General features: G+C 48.8%; 1 protein-coding gene across 7 annotated transcripts in view; it reads right to left on the bottom strand.

Moving 5' to 3' along the window:
- Window positions 1-15,573, bottom strand: part of TMEM229B (transmembrane protein 229B) — a 39,799-nt gene extending 24,226 nt beyond the window's left edge. For 2 of the 7 annotated variants that reach the window (XM_047737372.1, XM_047737361.1), the window contains exon 1: window positions 15,107-15,314. The gene's annotated coding sequence lies outside the window, so the exon portion shown is untranslated. Of the gene's footprint in view, window positions 1-14,894; window positions 15,038-15,106; window positions 15,325-15,458 lie in introns of those variants that run through there. The other 5 variants (XM_047737371.1, XM_047737376.1, XM_047737373.1 and 2 more) reach the window with 4 other exon arrangements.
- Window positions 15,574-20,380: the final 4,807 nt, after the last annotated feature.

Genomic DNA, 20,380 nt, shown 5'->3' on the forward strand with positions numbered 1-20,380 from the left:
TTTGTACTATGCCGACAGCTTTTCTCTAAGTTTGAAATGACTTCCAGGGCGCCTGGGTGGCTCAGTGGGTTGAGCCTCTGCCTTCAGCTCGGGTCATGATCTCAGGGTCCTGGGATTGAGTCCCACATCGGGCTCTCTGCTCAGCGGAGAGCCTGCTTCCCCCTCTCTCTCTGCCTGCCTCTCTGCCTACTTGTGATTTCTCTCTCTGTGTGTCAAATAAATAAAATCTTAAAAAAGAAAGAAAAAGAAAGAAAGAAAGAAAGAAAGAAAGAAAGAAAGAAAGAAAGAAAGAAAAGAAAGAAAGAAATGACTTCCAAATAAAAAGTTTTGGAGAAAAACCACAACAAAGGGGCCCCTTCCACCAGACAGGGTGTGGGCAGGGGTGGGGCACACAGAGAGGGGGAATCCAGGGAGGACACAAAAACTCCAGCTCCGCCAAAATGTCACTCATGGACATATTTCCTCTCCCAGTTTCGACCTCCCCTTGTCTTACTTCTCCATCCACTTACTCCTTCCCCTCCCCAAGATCCCCCATCTTCCAGGAGGCCTCCCTACTAATACCAGAGGATAGGACTGATTCAACTTTTGGGTCCATTCTTATCACATGAAGCTAATATCTTCTGGAGATGTTTTGGCATCTTTTTCATCCACAAGCCCACGATAATGAGTCTGGTTATATTTGTTAAACCACAGCCTTCTAGGTATTATATGACATTTCTTCTCCCCCACCCCTCAAATCCTGTGGGTCGTCCTATTCATATGGCTTGACTTTAGGCCTTTATAGGCCCTATTCCTCCCTTGGGAGATCTCACACAGAATTTTCTAGGGTGCATGCCCCATTTCCCACAGCCCACCGCCATCACCACCACCTGACTCTACAGTAAACCTCCCCCACCACCACCACCACACACACACATGCAGGTGTCCTGTCTGCCACAGCTGGGTGTGGTCATAATGCACAGGCGCCGCAGTCTCTAGAAGCAGCTTTCCTGCGGGCTAAGGGGAATCAAGCAAACCATCACACTGTACAAATTCACTTATTAATTCAGAAGACCTTATACACATCTTTCATGTGCAGACTACTCAGGGCTAAGGAGGCTGGAATATGAAAACCGAAGCACAAGAGTGCGGCTCATTGTTTTCAAAACACTGGAACTATAAAATCTTGGAAATTCCACTATCAAACACCAGAAAACAAATGGTAACAGTAACTTTCACTCTCACAGTGCTCTTCACTTAAATGAGCCCTTTTAGGGCGCCTGGGTGGCGCAGTGGTTGAGCCTCTGCCTTCAGCTCAGGTCATGATCTCAGGGTCCCAGGATCGAGGCCCGAGACGGGCTCTCTGCTCAGCGGGGAGCCTGCTTCCCCCTCTCTCTCTGCCTGTCTCCTGGTCTACTTGTGATCTCTCTCTCTGTCAAATAAATAAATAAAATCTTTTTTTTTAAAGATTTTATTTATTTATTTATTTGACAGAGAGAGAGATCACAAGTAGGCAGAGAGTCAGAGAGAGAGAGAGAGAGAGAGAGAGAAGCAGGCTCCCCGCTGAGCAAAGAGCCCGACGCGGGGCTCGATCCCAAGACACTGAGATCATGACCTGAGCCAAAGGCAGCGGCTTAATCCACTGAGCCACCCAGGCGCCCCAATAAATAAAATCTTTAAAAAAATAAAAAATAAATGAGCCCTTTCAAGTTCATCTCATGATTCAGGCATTCACTCACACATTCAATGGACAATTACTCAGACCTGTGTTGTACCACCAGGGACACACAAAGGCCACAGAGGTGAAGGCCCCACTTGGGCCACAGGAAGCCACTGTTCTACGTGGCTCTGGATGGCCCGACTGGCCTGGACATATGTGCTCATGGTGCCAGCCACAATGGGACACCAACAAAAATTATTTAAAAGGAGAAAAAATGAGAGAGTATCAGAAAGAAGCTGTTGTGGCTTCAGTGTGCCAATAAATATTGCCATTTCTGGAAACATGACTCTATCTTATAACTTAGAATTATATTAATTTATGTTTAATTATTTATGGGACCATAAGTGCATCCTTGCTGACCACCTCGAAAGATCCTGATCTAGCCTGAACAGTAAGCAGAGTCTGCAGTCCTGAATGCTGACAAGAGTCAAGCAGCCAACTCAAATCAGTGAAGATGGAAGAGCTCTTCTAATAAGAAAGTAGAACTGAAGGCGCCTGGGGGACTCAGTCAGTGAAACTCTAGATTTCAACTCAGGTCCTGAGCTCAGGGTCCTGAGATCAAGCCCCACGTTGGGCTCCTCGCTGAGCACGAAGCCTGCTTAAGATTCTCTCTCCTTCCCCCTCTGCCCCTCCACTCCACCTCGCACTCTGGCTCTCTTAAAAAATAAAATAAAGCACCCAGGACTGACGGGACTTGGCAGGGATTTCTGCGGGGGGAAGGGGTGGGGGTCAAGGGTGATACTCAGACTTTTGACTGGGGCAAGAGTGGCATTATTCTCTGAGAGAAGAGGACATAGGAGAGGGGAAGAGACAACCCACTATGCACTGCCTTTCAGAGGTTCCAGTCTGAATGGCCCATGGACTCTGGCTGCAGCGAGTCTGGGCCCTCAGCAGATGAAGCAACACAGAGCGAGCCTGCTGGGGAGGAGGGGAGAGGAGGGATATCGGGGCTGGCCAAGGACGGGGCTCTGTGAAGGGGCCTGAGCAACGGCCAACGAAGGAGGACGACTTCCAGAAAAGGACCCCGTGAGGGAGGCAGGGGTGGGGACTGTCGGGGACTATGGTCAGCTGTAGAGACAAGTCAGACAGGGGCTGGAGAGATTTAGCCACACCGAGGTCCTGGTGGCCATTCAGTAAGGAAGAGAGCCCACACAAGCAGGTGACAGAGACAGTGTGTACCGATAATTCTGGAGGATAACGCTTTTGAGAAGTTTGCTTGTGAAGGGATGGAGACAGAAAAGCTGCTGGAGAAGCAGAGATGGGGGGGGTGTCCTTTCTCCCTTCCTCCTTCCTTATTCCTAGATCACAGAGACTTAAGGAGGTTGAAATGTTAAGGAAAAAAACAGAAAGGGAATGCTTGTCGACAGGAAATGTATTGTGGGGTGCACAGGGATGCTCTGGCCGTGGAGGGGAGCACAGTGAGCCCCAATCCCAAATGCCAGCAGGACACACGTGTCATCATAACCCCCTTCACAGAGAGAAGAGCCAGGCAGCCAGAGTTATGGTCATGCAAGTCCTGAGGTGCTAGAGCCCAGGACCTGGAACACAGGTCTCCAAGTCCTGGTCCTGGTCCTTCTTCCAGACTTCTAGACTGGTAGCTCTCCATGAGGCTGCCCCGGGGTTGGAGGGAGCCTCTGTCAGCGCCATGGTGGATGGGGGTGCTTCCAGGTGCTTAGCAGTGGGAACCTGGAATTCCCACAGCAGTCCACAAACAAACTCTCCCACAGGACTTGAGAACATCCCACTAGGATATTCACGGAAGTGAAAAGCCCATTTATAATCATCTGCATCTAGAACCAAACTCCCTTTCTGAAATAAATACAGAGGATTTTTGCATGGATTTAACAGATACTGAATTGCCTGGGAATGTCATCACAATGCCATTCGAGGGGATACTGTACCTCCTATTCATTGGAACTTTACCAAGAGTAGTTGACCATCTGGGAAAATCACGTCAACCTCAGCGGCGCCTCTCCTGGTATCTGAGTCGCCCACACAACACACCTGTATCTGTGGGTATTTGTGGCTGTTATGTTTGCAGTGAGTCTATGTACAGGTTCAGGCATCTGACTTCTTCCTTCTGTTTTCCGTGTAGTCGTGCCCAAGCAATTACCTACTAGAATACATGATACTGTATTACAACTAACTTTTTCCCCTTATTTCTCTTTGATGTTACAGTTAGGGTATTATATTGATTTTTTAAAACATGTATATAGGTAGGTCCTATTATTTAGGAAATTTATTTATTACAAACATTTGCTAGATAAAAAGGGGCCACCATTCCACATCATGTGTCCCTAGAATCAAGGGAAACTGCAGTGCCAGGAGGAATCAAGGGGTGAACAGAATTATGGAGGCTTCAAAAGGTCATGCCATGTTAGAAATTTAATAGTCTGTTAACAGATATCGCCGTGAGGCTTCTGAATGATGGGTGTACAGATGATGTGGTCAACCTATGGGGCATAAAAAGATTATTCAACTGGGCATCTTGGAAAATTTCATCTCCATGATTAATTTAAATTATACTATATCTCAGCATCTTCTAGCCTGAGGAAAATAGGTGAAAGACCACAAGGTATCCATAGGGGCCAGGGAAATGATACATGGTTCAACGTCTGGAGGCAAAGATGTGTTTAGAAGAAGTCAAAGAAACTGGTGCCAGGCTTGGTCTGGGGAATGTCTTCTTAATGGATGAGAAGATGAGTAAACAGTACGTAAGAGGGTGTTTATGGATATTTATGGAAAATGCTATATCGTGAGGAATCACAAATAGGAATAGGGATAGAGAAGTGATCTCAGAGGACCTCCACTAGGTTAAAAGGCAAGCCAGAAATACTTCGGGCTCAGATTCTGAGAGGAATGGTTATTTAATGGTGGGAGAAAGACGGCCTGAATTCCCGTAAGTACACCCATCACTGCCAAATAGGGACTAAGGACTGAAAAAAAAAATATGTCTTTCAATCAAGAGGGACTAGCTAACTGATTCATGAGTCTTGCCCACCATCTGAGGACACCAGGGTCTGGGAAGAGAAGAAGGGAGTAGACTTTCAGTTTGGAATGCCCATGGAAGTTCCAGAAACAAGATGTCTGAGCCTGGCTCTTCTACAGACATTTGCAACACTATCACCACCTCTCAGTTTCCTCATCAAAAAGATAAATAAAACACAATAGAGGGGTGCCTGGCTGGTACCGTTGGTAGAGCACATGACCCCTGCTCTCAGGGTCATGAGTTCAAGCCCCACATCAGGTATAGAGATTACTTTAAAAAAAAACACACACAACGGAACACTTTAGATTCCAACATTGTACAATTTTCTATTTCACAGGAGTATCTGTGGGCACATATATATTTTTTAAATTAATTTATTTCTTTAAACATCGGGTCACATCATATCCTAGGAGGAAGTAGAGGAACCATGCTCACTTGGGCTCCAAGGAAACATCCAGATGTAGGAAGTGTCTCCAGGAACGAATTTACAAGTGTCTCTGCAGACCTGATTCATCCAAGGAGCCAACAGGACCCCACAGAACCAACTGAGCTGTAAATACCCAGCATGCGGCTCCCACTCTCAGGACACACCAGTTCATCCCAGAAATAGGGATGTGGGAAGAGGAAAGACTAAGGTTCAGAAGTCATGCAGGGCTAGGATTAGGTTAAGTGGGTGAGGCAAGAGAGGCACAAACTTTAAGAAGGCCCCCAAAACACTCACAAATCAAGACATATGATCTCGTAATGCAATATTTTTAAAAAATCAAATTGGTGGGACGCCTGAGTGGCTCAGTTGGTTAAGCCGCTGCCTTCGGCTCAGGTCATGATCCCAGGGTCCTGGCATCGAGTCCTGCATTGGGCTCCTTGCTCGGTGGGGAGCCTGCTTATCTCTCTGCCTCTGCCTGCCACTCTGCCTGCATGTACATGCTCTCTCTCTCTGACAAATAAAAAAATAAAATATTTTTTAAAAAATCGAATTGGTAAACTAAGGCATGAGCTGTTGTGTTGCAATCAGGGCCGGGATTAGGTCAAGGCTGAGCTGGCAAGGGCAACGTGAGACACGTTGTTAGAGATGTTAGACACGTCCTGAACCTCTGTGGACAAACACCTCCCAGAACTCCCATCGCTTTCCCAAGTTCGGAATTCAGAATTTTTTAGATTTCTTTTTTTTTTAGGAGATGATGTAGAACACATCCCGTGGATTACATAATCCCCCCAGCAGGGTCTAGGCGGAGCACTTCAACACACTAACATTTCTGTAGTCAGACCGAATAGTCACACCCCGCACAGCAGACATGGCTACAGCAGGTATGGCCACTGCGTGAGTTAAAGAAAGTTTTTGGTTTTAGAATGTTTTGGATTTTGATGCTGCCCATCAAGGCATGTGGGCCTTAATGGCATTACATTAGGTGTCTCAAAGAGAAAAGGCAGCAGGTTGGACCCAAACCTTATGCAGAAAAGAAAACTGCCAAGTCCTTGCTGGCAATCACCCAGAAGAAAGTGAATTATAGAAGTTGGTCAAGCTCAGGGCAGACCTAGAGCAGCATTTCCCACCAGTCAGCCGACTAATAGTCCATTTTGTGCATAAAACCTTGTGCAGAGTCATGGGAGGTAGAAGACAGTCAAGACACACAGTTCGACCTCTCAAGAGCTTAGAGGTTTGAGGGGACAAGAAGGTAAACATAAATCACGGCATACTGAAGACTGAAGGCAGCTTATCCACACTCACACTTCACAAATGTTGAGACCATTACTGGAGGGGAGGATGGGGAGTGGTGATGAGGATTAAGGAGGGCACTCCTATGAGCACTGGGGGTCCTACATGAGTGACGAATCACTAAATTCTATACCTGTAACTATTATACACTGCATTCACTAACTGAAATTTAAATAAAATCTGGAGGAAAAAAAATGTTGAAACCAAAGTTCGGCGAGGTCTCAGGTCTTGCATCAGTTAGCAACAGGCAGTTAACTGCACAGAATCAGAATCTGGGTTTGCTAACCGCCCTTCACAGCTCTTTGCAGAAAAGCCCATAATCATTGTCAATATAGTAATGAAATTCCAGGAGAAGTAAAAGATCCCAGCTGAAGTGCTTTTGGTTACATACACCTTTGCAGCAAAGAAGGGTCTGACTTAAAGGACTTTGATTTGGGGAGACAGAAAAGCAGAGGAGGGCTCTCTGGGCAGGGCAGGGCAGGGCATGTGCCTGGCAGGGGTGGCAGGCAAGGGGCTGAGGCTCCTGCAAAGGGCACCGAAGGAGCTGCCAGAAAGGCAATGTGTGGAGAGCTTGAAAGCCAGAGTGAAGAACCTATGCTTAGGTCCCTGAGGTAGCATTTGCCAACCGTTTGCTTTCTACCTCATGACTTATGGCTGCCCACCGCCCTTGTAGGCAGAGACAGCATGCAGTGGGCTAAAGGAACACACTCAGGGCTCAGATCCTTCCCATCTGAATCCAGGTTCTAATGCCAATGGCATGACCTTGGACAAGCTGCTTGAACTCTCTTTGCTCTCTTTGTAGAATGGAAAAAAACAAAAGCATATCCCCCATGGGGGTTAAGTGGAAGAGCATGTTTCTGGGACTGCAGACAGTGCCTGGCATCGTGAGCATTCAATTAAGTGTTAGCCGTTGTTAACCTTTTTATTTAAGTTAAATTTTTAAATAGGTACTGCAGCCTTATCCTGAGCGATCGTATCTGTGACGTCATGAACTTCTTGTAAGAGTTATTGTTTTGATACACAGATAGCTAGAGGTTAAATCAAAAGTCCTAATTAGGGACTGAGGATAACAGGTCTGACACTCCCAGGCCCACGAGAGGGGCTTCAACAGGACAGCTCGGGAAACTTGATGTCTGACCCTGCAACTGGGAGGACAACGGACTGGCGTCTGACCACCACCCGAGGCACCCTAGGTCCCCAGGTGAGAGACACAGACTGGCCATTGGCTGTCAGAGGAGCTAAGGTGGACGGCTGAGCTGGTGGTGAGTTGGGGGGGCGTCCTCCCGTATTCCCAGGTTCACTGCACCAAAGGATGCATGACCATGTCCTCTGGCTAATGGGGCCATGTGCAAGAGAAGGCTGGGTTGAGACCCAAGCAGGTCTCGTCCAAGAGGGCCACCCAGACAGATTGCAGGACCTTAGCTGGAAGAGACTGGAGGTAAATCACTGGGTTTTAGGGGCTGATGAAAGAACAATGATCTAGAATAGAGGATAATTTGCTCTTTTCAAGACAATCGGAAGTGAATATCCCAGCAGCTGGTGGGGAGGTGTCTATGAAGAAGCCATGAACACGGCCACAAGAGAGATTCAGCATCAAATACCTGCTAGGACCAGGAAGCCGGAAGCCAGAAGCCACCAGATGCCGGTGCTGACCGAGTGAGCCGTTTCCCGTCCCTCCCAGCCCAGTCACAAAGGACTGGACAGATTAAGTATTGAATTCCAGCTATGTTTTGTGACTCCAAGTGACCATAGGACCTTCTACTGCCTAAGAATGACCCAAACCGTTATAAGGCCTGAGTTTTCATCCCAGGGCAGGGAAAGAGTGAATCCCACTGAATAAGCATAAAGGGACAGTGGAAGACAAAATGAAGTCACTTTCTGAGTACAACCCAATGAGTCTTGTTTCTTTATACTCATTAACTCATTAGAAACCTAGCTATTTAAATGAAATGTTTTATCCCTGTACCAACAAAGATCATCTCTCACATTCGCAGTGGTATGGTAATCACCCCTAGGAATAATGGAATTAAGCGCAGTAAAGAACTAAGAGAAAAAGGAAGGCAGGTGTGGACAGAAAAGATTGGTTTGGTGGGTTCAGTGGGAATTCACTAGCTCCTCAACCTTGAATATGATGAAATGAAAATCGACCATGTACCAATGGACAGCAGAATCCAAAGGTCCTTGGACAAATGGCTTTGTTCAAAGGGAAATTGAGAAGACCCAAATCTAGGAACAGAAGAGCTGTGACTCCCTGAGTTCCTAGGCTGAGCTTCCAGGGGAAGTGAGGGAAGCCAGAGAGACATGTTCTTACTAACACCGAGCCACCCAGAAAGCATCAGTTGAAGCACCCAGGTCCCGTAGCCTTGTGGTGGGGAAGGGGGAGGGTATCCTGGGTTGAACCATGCTGTAGAGTCTGCCGAATCCAAGTGCAGAATGTGAAACATACACCAATACACAACTCCCCTGCTGCCTTCAGTTGGGGACAGTCTGAGATGGGGGAGGGGTGTGAAGTTGAGGTTTCAAGACAAGAGAGAGGCATGCCCCTCACCATTTATGAGCTGGTGAATGCAGGGTAAACATGTGGCCTCCCAGCTGCCCCACTTCAGCAGTCGAAGGAGGAATGACCTAACCCAGGTCCCGTTCACAAGAAGGGACTTGCTCTTCCTCTGATTTTGGCTTCTTAATTTGGCTTCTTTCTCCTTCAACCCCACCTCTGTTCTCCCAGCTCTAACTTCCTCCAATTCTAGACCTCAGCTGAATTATTCCCTGAGAAAGGACCAAACTGTCCAGACTCTGTTGGATCAGCCAGCACTATTGCTGGAGAATATTCCAGAATATTCCAGAATCTCTTTTTCAGCATTCTCATTTTACGTATAAGGAAATGAAAGGCCAAAGCACCCATGTCATGTGGCCAGAGTCCCTGAGCCAAGAGAACCCAAATCCAGAATGAGGCTCCATTACACACCATCACACTAACTCTCAGAGTGGGGTCCGCTTACCTCCCCAGGCCACCACCTTCACCTCCATTCCTCTTCCACAAACACCTCAAAGTGGTAGAAGAGCGTTAGCATTAACTTGCCTGGAACAAATAAGGACGAAAATGATGAGAATCACCTCAGTGAACCAGCTGGTCACTTTGAAGGGAGTACTCGGTGGCCACAAAGACTTTCTCAGAAGAACAGGACAGTCTAATGCTTTCTACCCTTTCCAGAGTGTATCTGGGACCCCAGAGTCAGAATCAGGTCTCCACAGCTGGACTCTTAATGGTGAGCAGGGGAAGGCCCAGAAACTGGGTTAGAGGATGAGGTCTGGAGTTAAGGATCGGCAAAGATAAGCCATTATGACTCGTGGCAGTAGGGTGACAGAAAGAAAAATGCTGCCCAGAGTCTGTTCAGTGAGAGACAAATTTTGGCATCAAAATGAAATGGGGTTTATGAGACATATTCCTATGCCAAGCAGAGAGTCTGGTTCCCCTTATAGTAACTCCCAGGCCATCTGGTCTCCTTCCTCAGTGCAGGGTACCAACTTCTCTCTCCTTCCCGAACATTCACTGGGATGTTGTTTTTCAAATAAGAATCTGTACTTCCATCTCCTTTTAACTAGCTCCAGACCTTTTAACAGTCCACATCAGCTCTCCTTCTATCTTACTGACACTATCACCACGTTTAACTTCTCCTCAACACTTATTTCATCCCCTGATCCAAGGTTATAGAACATAAAAGAATCAGACAGATCCCAGTTCAAATCCCAGTTTGGACACTTGCTAGTCATGTGCCATGTGCCATCATTTTATCTTTCAGGGCCTCGGTTTTTCTAGCTACAAGATGGGGATAATTAATAGTATCTACCTCAACATTGCTGTGAGAGAAAGAGAACGTATGTCAAGTGATTAGTCCCATGCCTGGCATACAGTAAGTCTTTAATAAATGGTGGCTGTCACTACTATCATTGTTATGATCACTGAAACCAGCCGAAGCTCCATTTGTGAAATTAAGGCTCCGAGGGCTGAAATCGGTTGCCCAAGGTCACACAGGTCAGTAAGGGAGGGATCCAAGATTTCCTGATTCTGGAAGTCTTTGCCAACTGTCGGCTCCTGCACAAACGGCATCATTGCCCAATGACCTAAAAATCTGAATATCTGGTCACATCCAGGTACCACACCTGATGATTTAACCAGCAATCACCACGTGCTAGAAACTGCAGGTTCTATGGAAGCTTTAAGTCTCCTAAGGTCCGTGTAAGAAAGTCATCCCCTTGTTTATAGCAGGCAAAAACACAGTTACAAAACAAAAATCTGGAGCTTTTAAAATCTTAAAAAAAAAAAAAATCTGGAGCTTCTCCTTGTGTTACCTAGTGCTGACCATACTTCTCGTCCTTATTTGTTTTAGAAGGAGCTGAAAGTAAGACCAGTACCCTGGCTGCCTTGCTCCCGGCTTTCAAAAGGCTTTTGGGATTGGGAATGAGAGGGAGGGGGAACCTACAAATTGGAATGGGATGTGGCCAAGGACTGCTATAAAAAAGAAGGTAGAGTTTGGCAGTAGGCTATAAAGAGGTCCCCACCACCACTCCAAAGCACATCGATTATTGTCTCTAAGGTGGGCTTCTCGCTGCCCCCGGCGCCCGGCTCTCCACTGCCCATGCAGGCGCTGAAGCCATGGAGCCCAGGAAGCACATTTTATCTCGAAGCATGAATCACCCTTCACAAGTCCAGAAAAGAATCCTCTCTTTGTGGCTCTTCAGTCTCCTTCTTGGCTGGCATCCCTACATCCTCAGGGCTGGTATCAAGGCCTTAATGAAAACTCCGGGTGAGTGACACTTCTGATGCAAACGGACCATTCCAGAAACTCATGTGATGGGGTGCGTCTTAAGAACTGAAAGGGAACAGTGAATGAATGAACCGGCTAGAAAGTATTCATCACTCAAGCTCAAGTGCGGAAGCAGTCAGAAATGGCTAATCCAGTGTGTTCTGAAGGTGGGGCTTCCGAAGCAGAAAGGAATGGCCAAAAAATGCTCTTAGATTATGCACTCCCCCCCCCCACCACATCTATTAGATCTCCCTACATGAGGTTAGGATTTGACAGTGCAAGTCTTTCTTTTTTAACTGTTATGCTTCTAAAGGATGGAGCAGCAGGAAGGAGCAACCTGAGATCCAAGTCTTATCCGTGTAGACTGTTGGCCCTAACTTCTACAGTACCAGTTACACTGGGGCCAAGAGCCCTGAAAGGATATCAAGCTCTCTGCTGGGGAGCCAGCACAGTAGAGGATAATGGGCAGCTGGATGTTCAGAAACAGAAATTGGCAATGATTTTGGTTACTCTTCACATTGCCAACAGGACTGTGACCAACCCCAAAGATAGAAGCACCAACATCAGAGGAGGGTAGAAAGTTACCTTTCAGAACCTTTCTTTGAAGGAGCAGGGGACCAATACCACTCTGTGACCTCCACCCCACTAATTTATATATAGGGGGATTGATGTTAAAATGAACACTGAGGAAAGCCTTGGGTAGAGGAGAGTGGGAGCCCACACCTGCCAGATGGGTGTGAGCCCAGGCAAGGGAGCAGGCCCTCCTTTTTATCTGGGCATGAGACCTGACTGATTCAGCTGCAGCTCTGGCTAGGGATGTGAGTTGCAGGGGTGAAAACCACTTCCTTTTCCTAAAATCACAGCAGCCTGGACTATCCCATGGCGCAGAGTCTGAGACACACGGGCATCGGACACCAAACACACGGGTTCCTAGACTCCATTGGTGAATCCTCGCCTTCTTAGGCACTTTTCTAGTACTTGTCTCAAACACGGTGAAGTCACAGGAAAGGAATACTTGCCCTCCACAGACATTCACGCATGCCACTGCCACTGGCCTAACTCTCAGTGTGGCTCAGTTTCCCTGGAGGGAACCCACCCCCAAAGTGCTGTCTCCTAGCCCTTCCCCAGAAATCCGTTTACACCTCACTTTCCAAATTCAAAGCCTCTGACTTCCGAGGGGGATTGGTAGATCAAGCAGAAGACCTGGCCAGAAGGGCCGTATTTCTTCCCGACATCCCTTCTGACATTCCCTCCTTAGCCAGGGTGTTGCCACAAAGGAAGCTGAAAGTTCGCCAAGTCAGAAATTACCCACACCTTAAGAGCAATGTTCCTGCAATAAAAGAAGAAAAGAAAAAAAGAGAAAAAATACCCAAACCACTTTGTCTATAAATTGGGGGTGAGGGGAGGAGGTAGAAGGGAAAGTAAAGGGATAAAAAGTTGAAAATGGCCAGGCTGTGCCAGGAGGAGGGGAGTTAGGTTTCCCTTCCCTCAAGGACAGCCAGATCTGATACGGCCTCTGATAAGACCAAATGGCTTCGCTTTACTGCCCAGGTCTCAACTTGTAACATCAGAGTCCCCGACATCAACAGAGACCCTTCTCAGAGCTTGGAAAGTGACTGTTGCTGGTGTCCAGGCTGGATCCTGTCAATGGGGGAAAATCTTCCTCGGAAGGAGCCCTAGGATGTTGGGAGTACAGAGGCAGACAGAAAAACACTTGCAGCCTGTGTGCCGCAGCAAGTGTCTTCCAATTAAAAACCACACTTTGAAAACTAGCGCTGAGCCTTCCCTCTCACAAAAGCTGTAATTTAGCCCTTTCCTGCAAAATGACACCTTTCCCTTTAGAAACAATATATAAATCTGATACAAGTGAAATAAACACAGTGTAAGTTTCCCTAACTCCTTTAACATTTTTCAAGGACCCAAGGCTCTTAAATCACTTTACAAAGGTAAAACTTTTTGCCTTGTTGCTTTAAGAGAGGGAGTCGGGGGAGTATGGTTTTCCCATCTTACTGTCCATACATCTGAGGAACAGGTCGAAGAGCCCTGCTCTCACCACCAAGGGTGGGGAGGTCAGGCCTCCATATCCTTACTCTCAGTTCTGAGTAAACAGCTTGTGATTAACCCAGTGGGGGGCTAAGCAGAAAATCAACCCCACCCATTTAGAAAGGAAAGGTCCCTACAAGGGGGCTGGGGGTGATCTCCGGCCCAGCACCTGCCCCTGACTTCAGCCACAAGTTCCAGAGCCACACATGTAGGACTCAGGGGACTTCATTTTCTCCTGCCACCCCTTACTGGTCCTGGAACCTCCCTTAATCCAGTGCCTTTGAGTGGCCAAAGTCAACATTACATCAGCTTGTCACCTGGCCTCCAAGGACCTGTTGTCTCCCAGCTACCCCTCTCTGTCACCAAATACAAAGCCTTGGAGTGGAAGGCCAAACCTCATCCTAGCCCACCCCCACCATGTCTCCAGAGCAACATGGCCTACCCCTGGCCCAACCACTCGTATCATTAGCCCATTCACAGCACCAGGCAAGAGAGGCACCCAGCAGTCCGGCTCCCCGCCATCCTCAGTGGCTTCCGTCTCCCCAAGGCGAGCAGATGTAGTTCTGCTCTGCAACCAGGGGAAAATCCAACTCTCAAGGGGCTGTCCTTTCTAAGAGGAAGAAAGGCAATGGGCAGTCCCGCCACAGAATGGAAGCCGGTGGTCACATGCGAGTGGGCTTGGGGCAGGAGACACCAGCCACCTGGATCCCAGCCCATTTGTTCTCTAGAGAGAAAGACAGTATACCAGCCCCATGGCAAGCCATTCATCCCTAATCTTTCCTCTTCTTCCTGGTTAGAGCCAAAAGAGACAACCACGTGGTCCGAAGTGTAAAGGCCAGAGTCACAGCTCCTTTGTTATTCCGTGCTGAGAGCACAGAATTGGTGAGCAGAGCCCCCAAGGTTACACTGGCACAGCTCCCTGGGGTTGTGATCCCTTTCTCCAGGGAGGGTTCAAAGTGGCATGAGAACAACCCAGCACCCTAAACTCAGTACCTGAGGCCACCAAACATACCCCCGAGAAAACCCTGGAGAAAGTCCCAGGAAGGAAGAAAAGGGGGTCAGCTTCCAACCGGCGCTGAAAGAGGGAAAAGAAGACACCTGGGAAAGAGGCCAATGTCTCCCTGTCCTTGCCATGAACAGGGCTCTAACCCGTCCCCGTCTCAACCCTGCCTCTCCCACCGAGAACCTCGAAACAGAGAGGGCAAATGGAGAGCTGACGACCAGGCGGCTGAGCAGGGCCCCAAGGCACTGACTCAGAGAAGGGAGGACACCCAGGTGTTCAGTCCACCATCACCCAGTTTTCCCATGCACCCTGGGGAGAAGGCAGCAGGGTCATCTTGGCAGGGTTCCATCCTGCCAGGAAAGTGTTCAGCCTCAAACTCAGAAGGGTCGGTGTTCCTCACCCCCAGGCCCTGGCGCCCCCCTCGGCGCTCCCAAGGCGGCCTCAGAGGTGCTCTCCGCCCGGAGGAAGGGGGGGATGTCAACCTTCCGGGCCGGAGATCCCCGCTGGCCCCTTCCCATCCCGCCGCACCTCCCCGACACCCCTTTGTTTCAAGCGGGGAAAGTTGCCAACGTGCACCCCTTCCCCAACACGCCCCCTTGTGCGCCCATCCCCCGCAGGGAAGCCAAGCCCGGGCGCACCTTCTAATCTGCGGCTCGGGCTCCAGCCCGGGCAGCCGCTTCGAAACCGAAAGCAAAGAGGAAGAGGGATCGGGCAGCACCCCCAGCCCGGCAGCCCGGTCTTCCCCATCACCGCACCATTCCCGGGCCCCCCGCACTCGGCGCTGCCCGCCCCGCGCGGCCACCTCCACGAGCGGCGAAAAGGCCTCTCCGCCGGCATCAGGGGCACCTACCGGTGCGGAGCAGAGGAAGCGGGCAAGGGCAGGGCCGCGCCGGCCGCCCGCCGGGTGCAGGTGCGGCCAGGAGCGCCGTCTCCCCGGCTGGCTCCCGCTCCTCCTCCCGCGCCGGGACTCGGGGCGCTCTCCTGCGCCGCCTGCTCCCCGCCCCCACGCCCGGAGCTCCGGCTCCCCCCGCGTCGAGTTGCCTGCCGTGCCTCCCCCACGCCGCCGGCCCTCCCGCGCCGCGTCTAGTCCCGCATTGTGTGTCGGCGCCCGCCGCGGCGGCGCGGGGTCCGGGGGGCTGCAGCCGCCGCTGCCCGGGCCAAGCCGAGCCCCCGGCGGCGGCGGCGGCGGCGGCGGCACTCACCCATAGTACGGATGCTGTGCAAACTGCACATGCTCGCGTCTGACAGGCGCGCTGCCTCCCGCCCCGCTTAACTCCTTGCTCGCCCGCTCGCCCGCTTCGTCCGCTGCCCCGCCGACCCCGCCGCCTTCCGCCTGCGGGAGTCAGCCGCACCCCGGCGCCTGGGAGCGCGTTCTCGGCCCAGGCCGAGGCGCAGGTGGCTGCAGTGCAGAGCTGCTCGGCCCTCCCTGCCCCTGCCTCCCTGCCTGCCACGGAGGTGTCCGCAGGAGCCCAGGGGGAGAGGACCGGCCCGAGCCCCTCACCTCCCAGCTTGTAGGAGTTGTGGGGGACTGCGTGAACAATGCCGGCTGTAGCATCCTGCAGGTCTCACCCACCTGAGGACCATGGACCACGTGGTATTGCAGACCCACTACGTGCCGGCATTGTGTTCCGGGCTGTCTATTCATTGAATCAGTCCTGCAAGTTCGTTTTTATTGTTCCCATTTTCAAGATGGATAAACTGAGGCCTATGGAAATTAAGGAATTGGCCTAAAGCAGGGTCTGAAGCTGGAAGGCCCACATTTGGTTTATACCGAAAAGATTAAACACAGGCTGTTCTTAGTTCAGTCTAGATCTCTTCTCTTAGAAGGTGGAAAAATAATGGATGTCATCTGAAAAACCTGGAGATTCAGAAATATGGATCTTGGGAAATGGGTGAGAGGGCCCTGATGTCAGACAGGTGGGTCAGACAGGTCCTAGGATCCTGTAGAGTGACTGAGCAGGGTGTGGGAATGTAATCCAACTCCTGTCCCCAGCCCACGCCTCAATTCTGGCACTGGGTATGGCAGCCAAGAGGAAAAGACTTTTTGGTTTGTTTAATTTATAGGTAATGACTCCTGGGGTTGTCTTTTTGTAAACAGTCCATTCTGAAGGGGCAGATGTCCTTTTTTAATTCACACACAGACACCTTAGGTGTGCCTAGGCCTGATATCTCTTAGCCCTCTAACCTGTTTTTCCCACATGCCACAATGACAAAGAGTTCTCACAAGTCCAGAGCAGTGCCAAATGTTTAAATTTCCTTCAAAGAAAAGAAATTTTCTTCAAAGAAAAGGAACATGAGGATCCAGCTGGTCTCCCCAAGTCTGGGGGAGACGCTGGGCTGCTTTCCAACTACCTGAACCTAATCTGATCCTATGTCTTCTGATTGCTTAATGGGGCCGTGGGTCCTTCATCAACCTCCTGTCCCTAGCCAGGATATTCAAAGATCAACCAAGGTGTTTCCAACTAGGGATAAGCAATGTGGACAGAGATCTAAGGCCATCCCATCCACACCTAATTCTTAGGCTGGCTGAGCCATTCTTTCCAGAAAGAAAGCACTGGGGTTCCATGAGGGCAGAAGGAGTTAGGTTGGATTTCTCAAACCAGTGTAGGAAGTACACAGCCATGTGGTGCCAGTAGCACGAGCTCTTGGGTCCCCTGAGTTAGTTTCCTCTTTCATAAAAATGTTGTGATGTGGGAATGCAAGCTGGGGCAGCCACTCTGGAAAACACTACGGAGGTTCCTCAAAAAGTTGAAAATAGAGCTGCCCCACGACCCAGCAATTGCACTACTAGGTATTTACCCCAAAGATACAAATGTAGCAGGACGCCTGGGTGGCTCAGTCATTAAGCATCTGCCTTCAGCTCAGCTCATGATCCCAGCATCCTGGGATCTAGCGCACATCGGGCTCCCTATTCTGCAGGAAGCCTGCTTCTCCCTCTCCCACTCCACCTGCTGTGTTCCCTCTCTCACCGTGAATCTCTCAAATAAATAAATAGAATCTACAAATGTAGTGATCTGAAGGGACACCTGCACCCAATGTTTATAGCAGTAATGTCCACAATAGCCAAACTATGGAAAGAGCCCAGATGCCCATCGACAGATGAATGGATAAAGAAGATGTGGTATAGGGGTGCCTGGATGGCTCAGTCCCCAGCCTTCAGCCCAGGTCATGATTCCAGCGTCCTGGAATCGAGTTCCTCATCAAGCTCCCTGCTCAGTGGGAAGCCTGCTTCTCCTTCTCCCACTCTCCCCCTGCTTGTGTTTCCTTTCTCACTATGTCTCTCCATCAAATAAATAAATAAAATCTGAAAAAAAAAAGATGTGATATATATATATTGTAGAATATTACACAACCATCAAAAACATGAAATCTTGCCATTTGCAACAGTGTAGATGGAATTAGAGGGTATTATGCTAAGCAAAATAAGTCAATCAGAGAAAGACAATTATCATATGATCTCTCTGGTATGAGGAATTTGAGAAACAAGACAGAGGATCATAGGGGAAGAGAGGAAAAAATGAAACAAGATGAAACCAGAGAGGGAGAAAAACCATAAGGGATTCTTAATCTTAGGAAACAAACCAAGGGCTGCTAGAGGGGAAGGAGGAGAGGGGATGGGGTAAATGGGTGATGGACACTGGGGAGGGCACATGGTGTAATGACCACTGGGTGTTATATGCAACTGATGAATCACTGACCTCTACCTCTGCAAGTGATAATACATTATATGTTAATTTAAAAAATAAGTCCGTTGTGATGATCCAATGATATAATCCATGTACAGTCCCCAGTACACAGTGGGCCTTCGATAACAGGAGAATGTTTTCTGCTGGAAGTAAGGCAGGGAGTAGGCAGAAGGGATCAGGGCTACAGTGAGGCTCGTGGGCTGTCCCTGGGACACTATCAGAGAGACAGGAGACAGACCCCTCCCAGAGTCATCTTAGCAAAAAGGGGCTTCAGTTAGTCTGGCAGCAAAGCCCACCTACTGAAGAGGGACCTCCCTTGCACCCTCTTGTCTCCAAGGCCCAGTTCTCCCACACTGCTTCTCAGTCTGTAGCTGGGAGCTGACTGGGCTCCGTCCCTGGCTCTGGGAGGCAGCATTGCACAGAACACAGAATGGGCTGTGGAGGCAGAAGATCTGAATTCCAGGGGACTTACCCTAATGGACAGCATGTGCAGTACTTAGTGCCCATAATATTTTAGGGCCCACAAAAATGTTTAAATTTCCTTCAAAACCAGAGACAAAAAAATAAACTTTGAGATCATAGAAAATGTTTTCATATATAATATTAATATTTTCATCTTTAGTGTAGGAGCCAAGTCGCCAGTTACAGAATCAAGAAGAAGGAAGGGTAAGGAACCAAGGCACAAGGCTTGGCATCAGCCGGTCTCTATGATATCCAGCTCTCCTGTGGACTTAACTGCACGATCTGGGTTTTCCTCGTTTCTAAATTAGGAATCATTGCTTCCTAACAAAAATTCATAAAGTGTCTTACAATTAACATATCTTTTTCTCTTTGGGTAAGGAAGCTATTTTAACCCTCGTGTTATAAATGAAGAAATCAAGTCTTAGAGAGATTGCATGGTTTGTTCAAGGTTATACTGCTAGTAAAGACAGAAGGCAGGCCAAACTCAGGTCTTCCCACACTCCACCCCTGGTCCTTCAGGGCTGTCTGCACCCAACAAGTTTCCAATAAGATTAGGTATGTACAGGGGAAAGCAGTCAGTTCCAGAAGCAGACCTAAAAATACCATCTGTGGCAATGGTGGATCCCCTGGCTTTTCACACATTGTGTTGTGGGAGTGGGTGGGGAGGGTGACCCCACGTGAAGGAAGGCACAGTTTTAGTAATTCTAGTGATTCAAGTACAGATTCAAGGTGAAAAGCATGGGACAGACCAAGCTCTGCTGCACTAAACACACACCAAAGGACGCCAGGCCCTCCTTTGTCTTTCTGACTTATCAAAGCAAGGGAGATTTGAGTCCAGAGTCCACATCCTAGTCAGATGTCTTAAGGCTATTTATTTATATTAAACCTTCTGAGGCTATATCCTCATCTACAGAACAGAATGGCAATAATCCCCAGCCCCCCTGGCTGTCATAAGCATAAGTAAGATAATTTTAGGTACCTAGCATATTGTCAGGCACATATACATAGTGACAAGTCCCTGCCATTATAGGGCAGTTAGTAGTAATTCTCACCACATCTCTCTTCTACCATCAGGTAGGGGAAAAGCGAGTCTTTCAAGTGTCTCTGTAGTCTCTCAAGTGCCTTGAATAGCTTAGGTTCTCAACCATATTTTCCGAAAGACACGAACTCTTCTGGCCTTCTACTAAGCAAACCATCCAAAAAGGGGTCGCTCTCGTCCACTGCAAGTAATTTTCTTGATGACTTTCAAGAGAAACAGAAAGACTTCTATATGCTTGTTAGAGAGAATTGGTTACCTGGGGGTTGCCCTCTGACCACAAGTCAGGAGAGATGTGTCTCAAGAGAGTGATTTCAGTGGGGGGACTGGGCCCACAGCCAGATCAGGAAGGACCTGGGAGGGAGACTGAGCATGGAAATTGGAGGCCAAGAGAGAATTGTCTCTTGCATGGTATGTAAATTTGCATAGTTCATCCCAAATGCTGGGGCAAGAAAGTGATAAGTGGGATAGGCGCAGAGGAAGCATTGAAAGCAAAGGCAATCTCAAGATTGGAATGACATGGACCAGTTTTGCAGGAAAACCAGCTGGGTGAGGGACAACAGCAGAAACCTCAGGCCACTGATCCTGACAAGCATACAGAAGTCTTTCTGTTTCTCTTGTAAGTCATCAAGAAAATTGCTTGTGGTGGACAAGAGCATCCCCTTTACGGATGGTTTGCTTAGTGGAAGGGCAGAAGAGTTCTTGTCTTTCAGAAAACATGAACATGGTTTTAGCAGTATAAGAGGAGGTCAGACAACCATCCGGAGTTTGAAAATGAGAGGGTCTCTTTGTAACAGTCCCTCCTGGAAATAGGAAGGAAAGGATCATAGAGAGACTAAAGAGTGAACTGGCATTATTTAGGATTCTCTGGTTGCAAGGAACAGAAACTGACTTCAGTTATCTTAAGTCTGAAAGGAATTTCTTGGAAGGATATGATCAG

This window comes from Lutra lutra, chromosome 7 (genome assembly GCF_902655055.1).
Source record: "Lutra lutra chromosome 7, mLutLut1.2, whole genome shotgun sequence".
In the NCBI taxonomy this organism is placed as follows: Eukaryota; Metazoa; Chordata; class Mammalia; order Carnivora; family Mustelidae; genus Lutra; species Lutra lutra.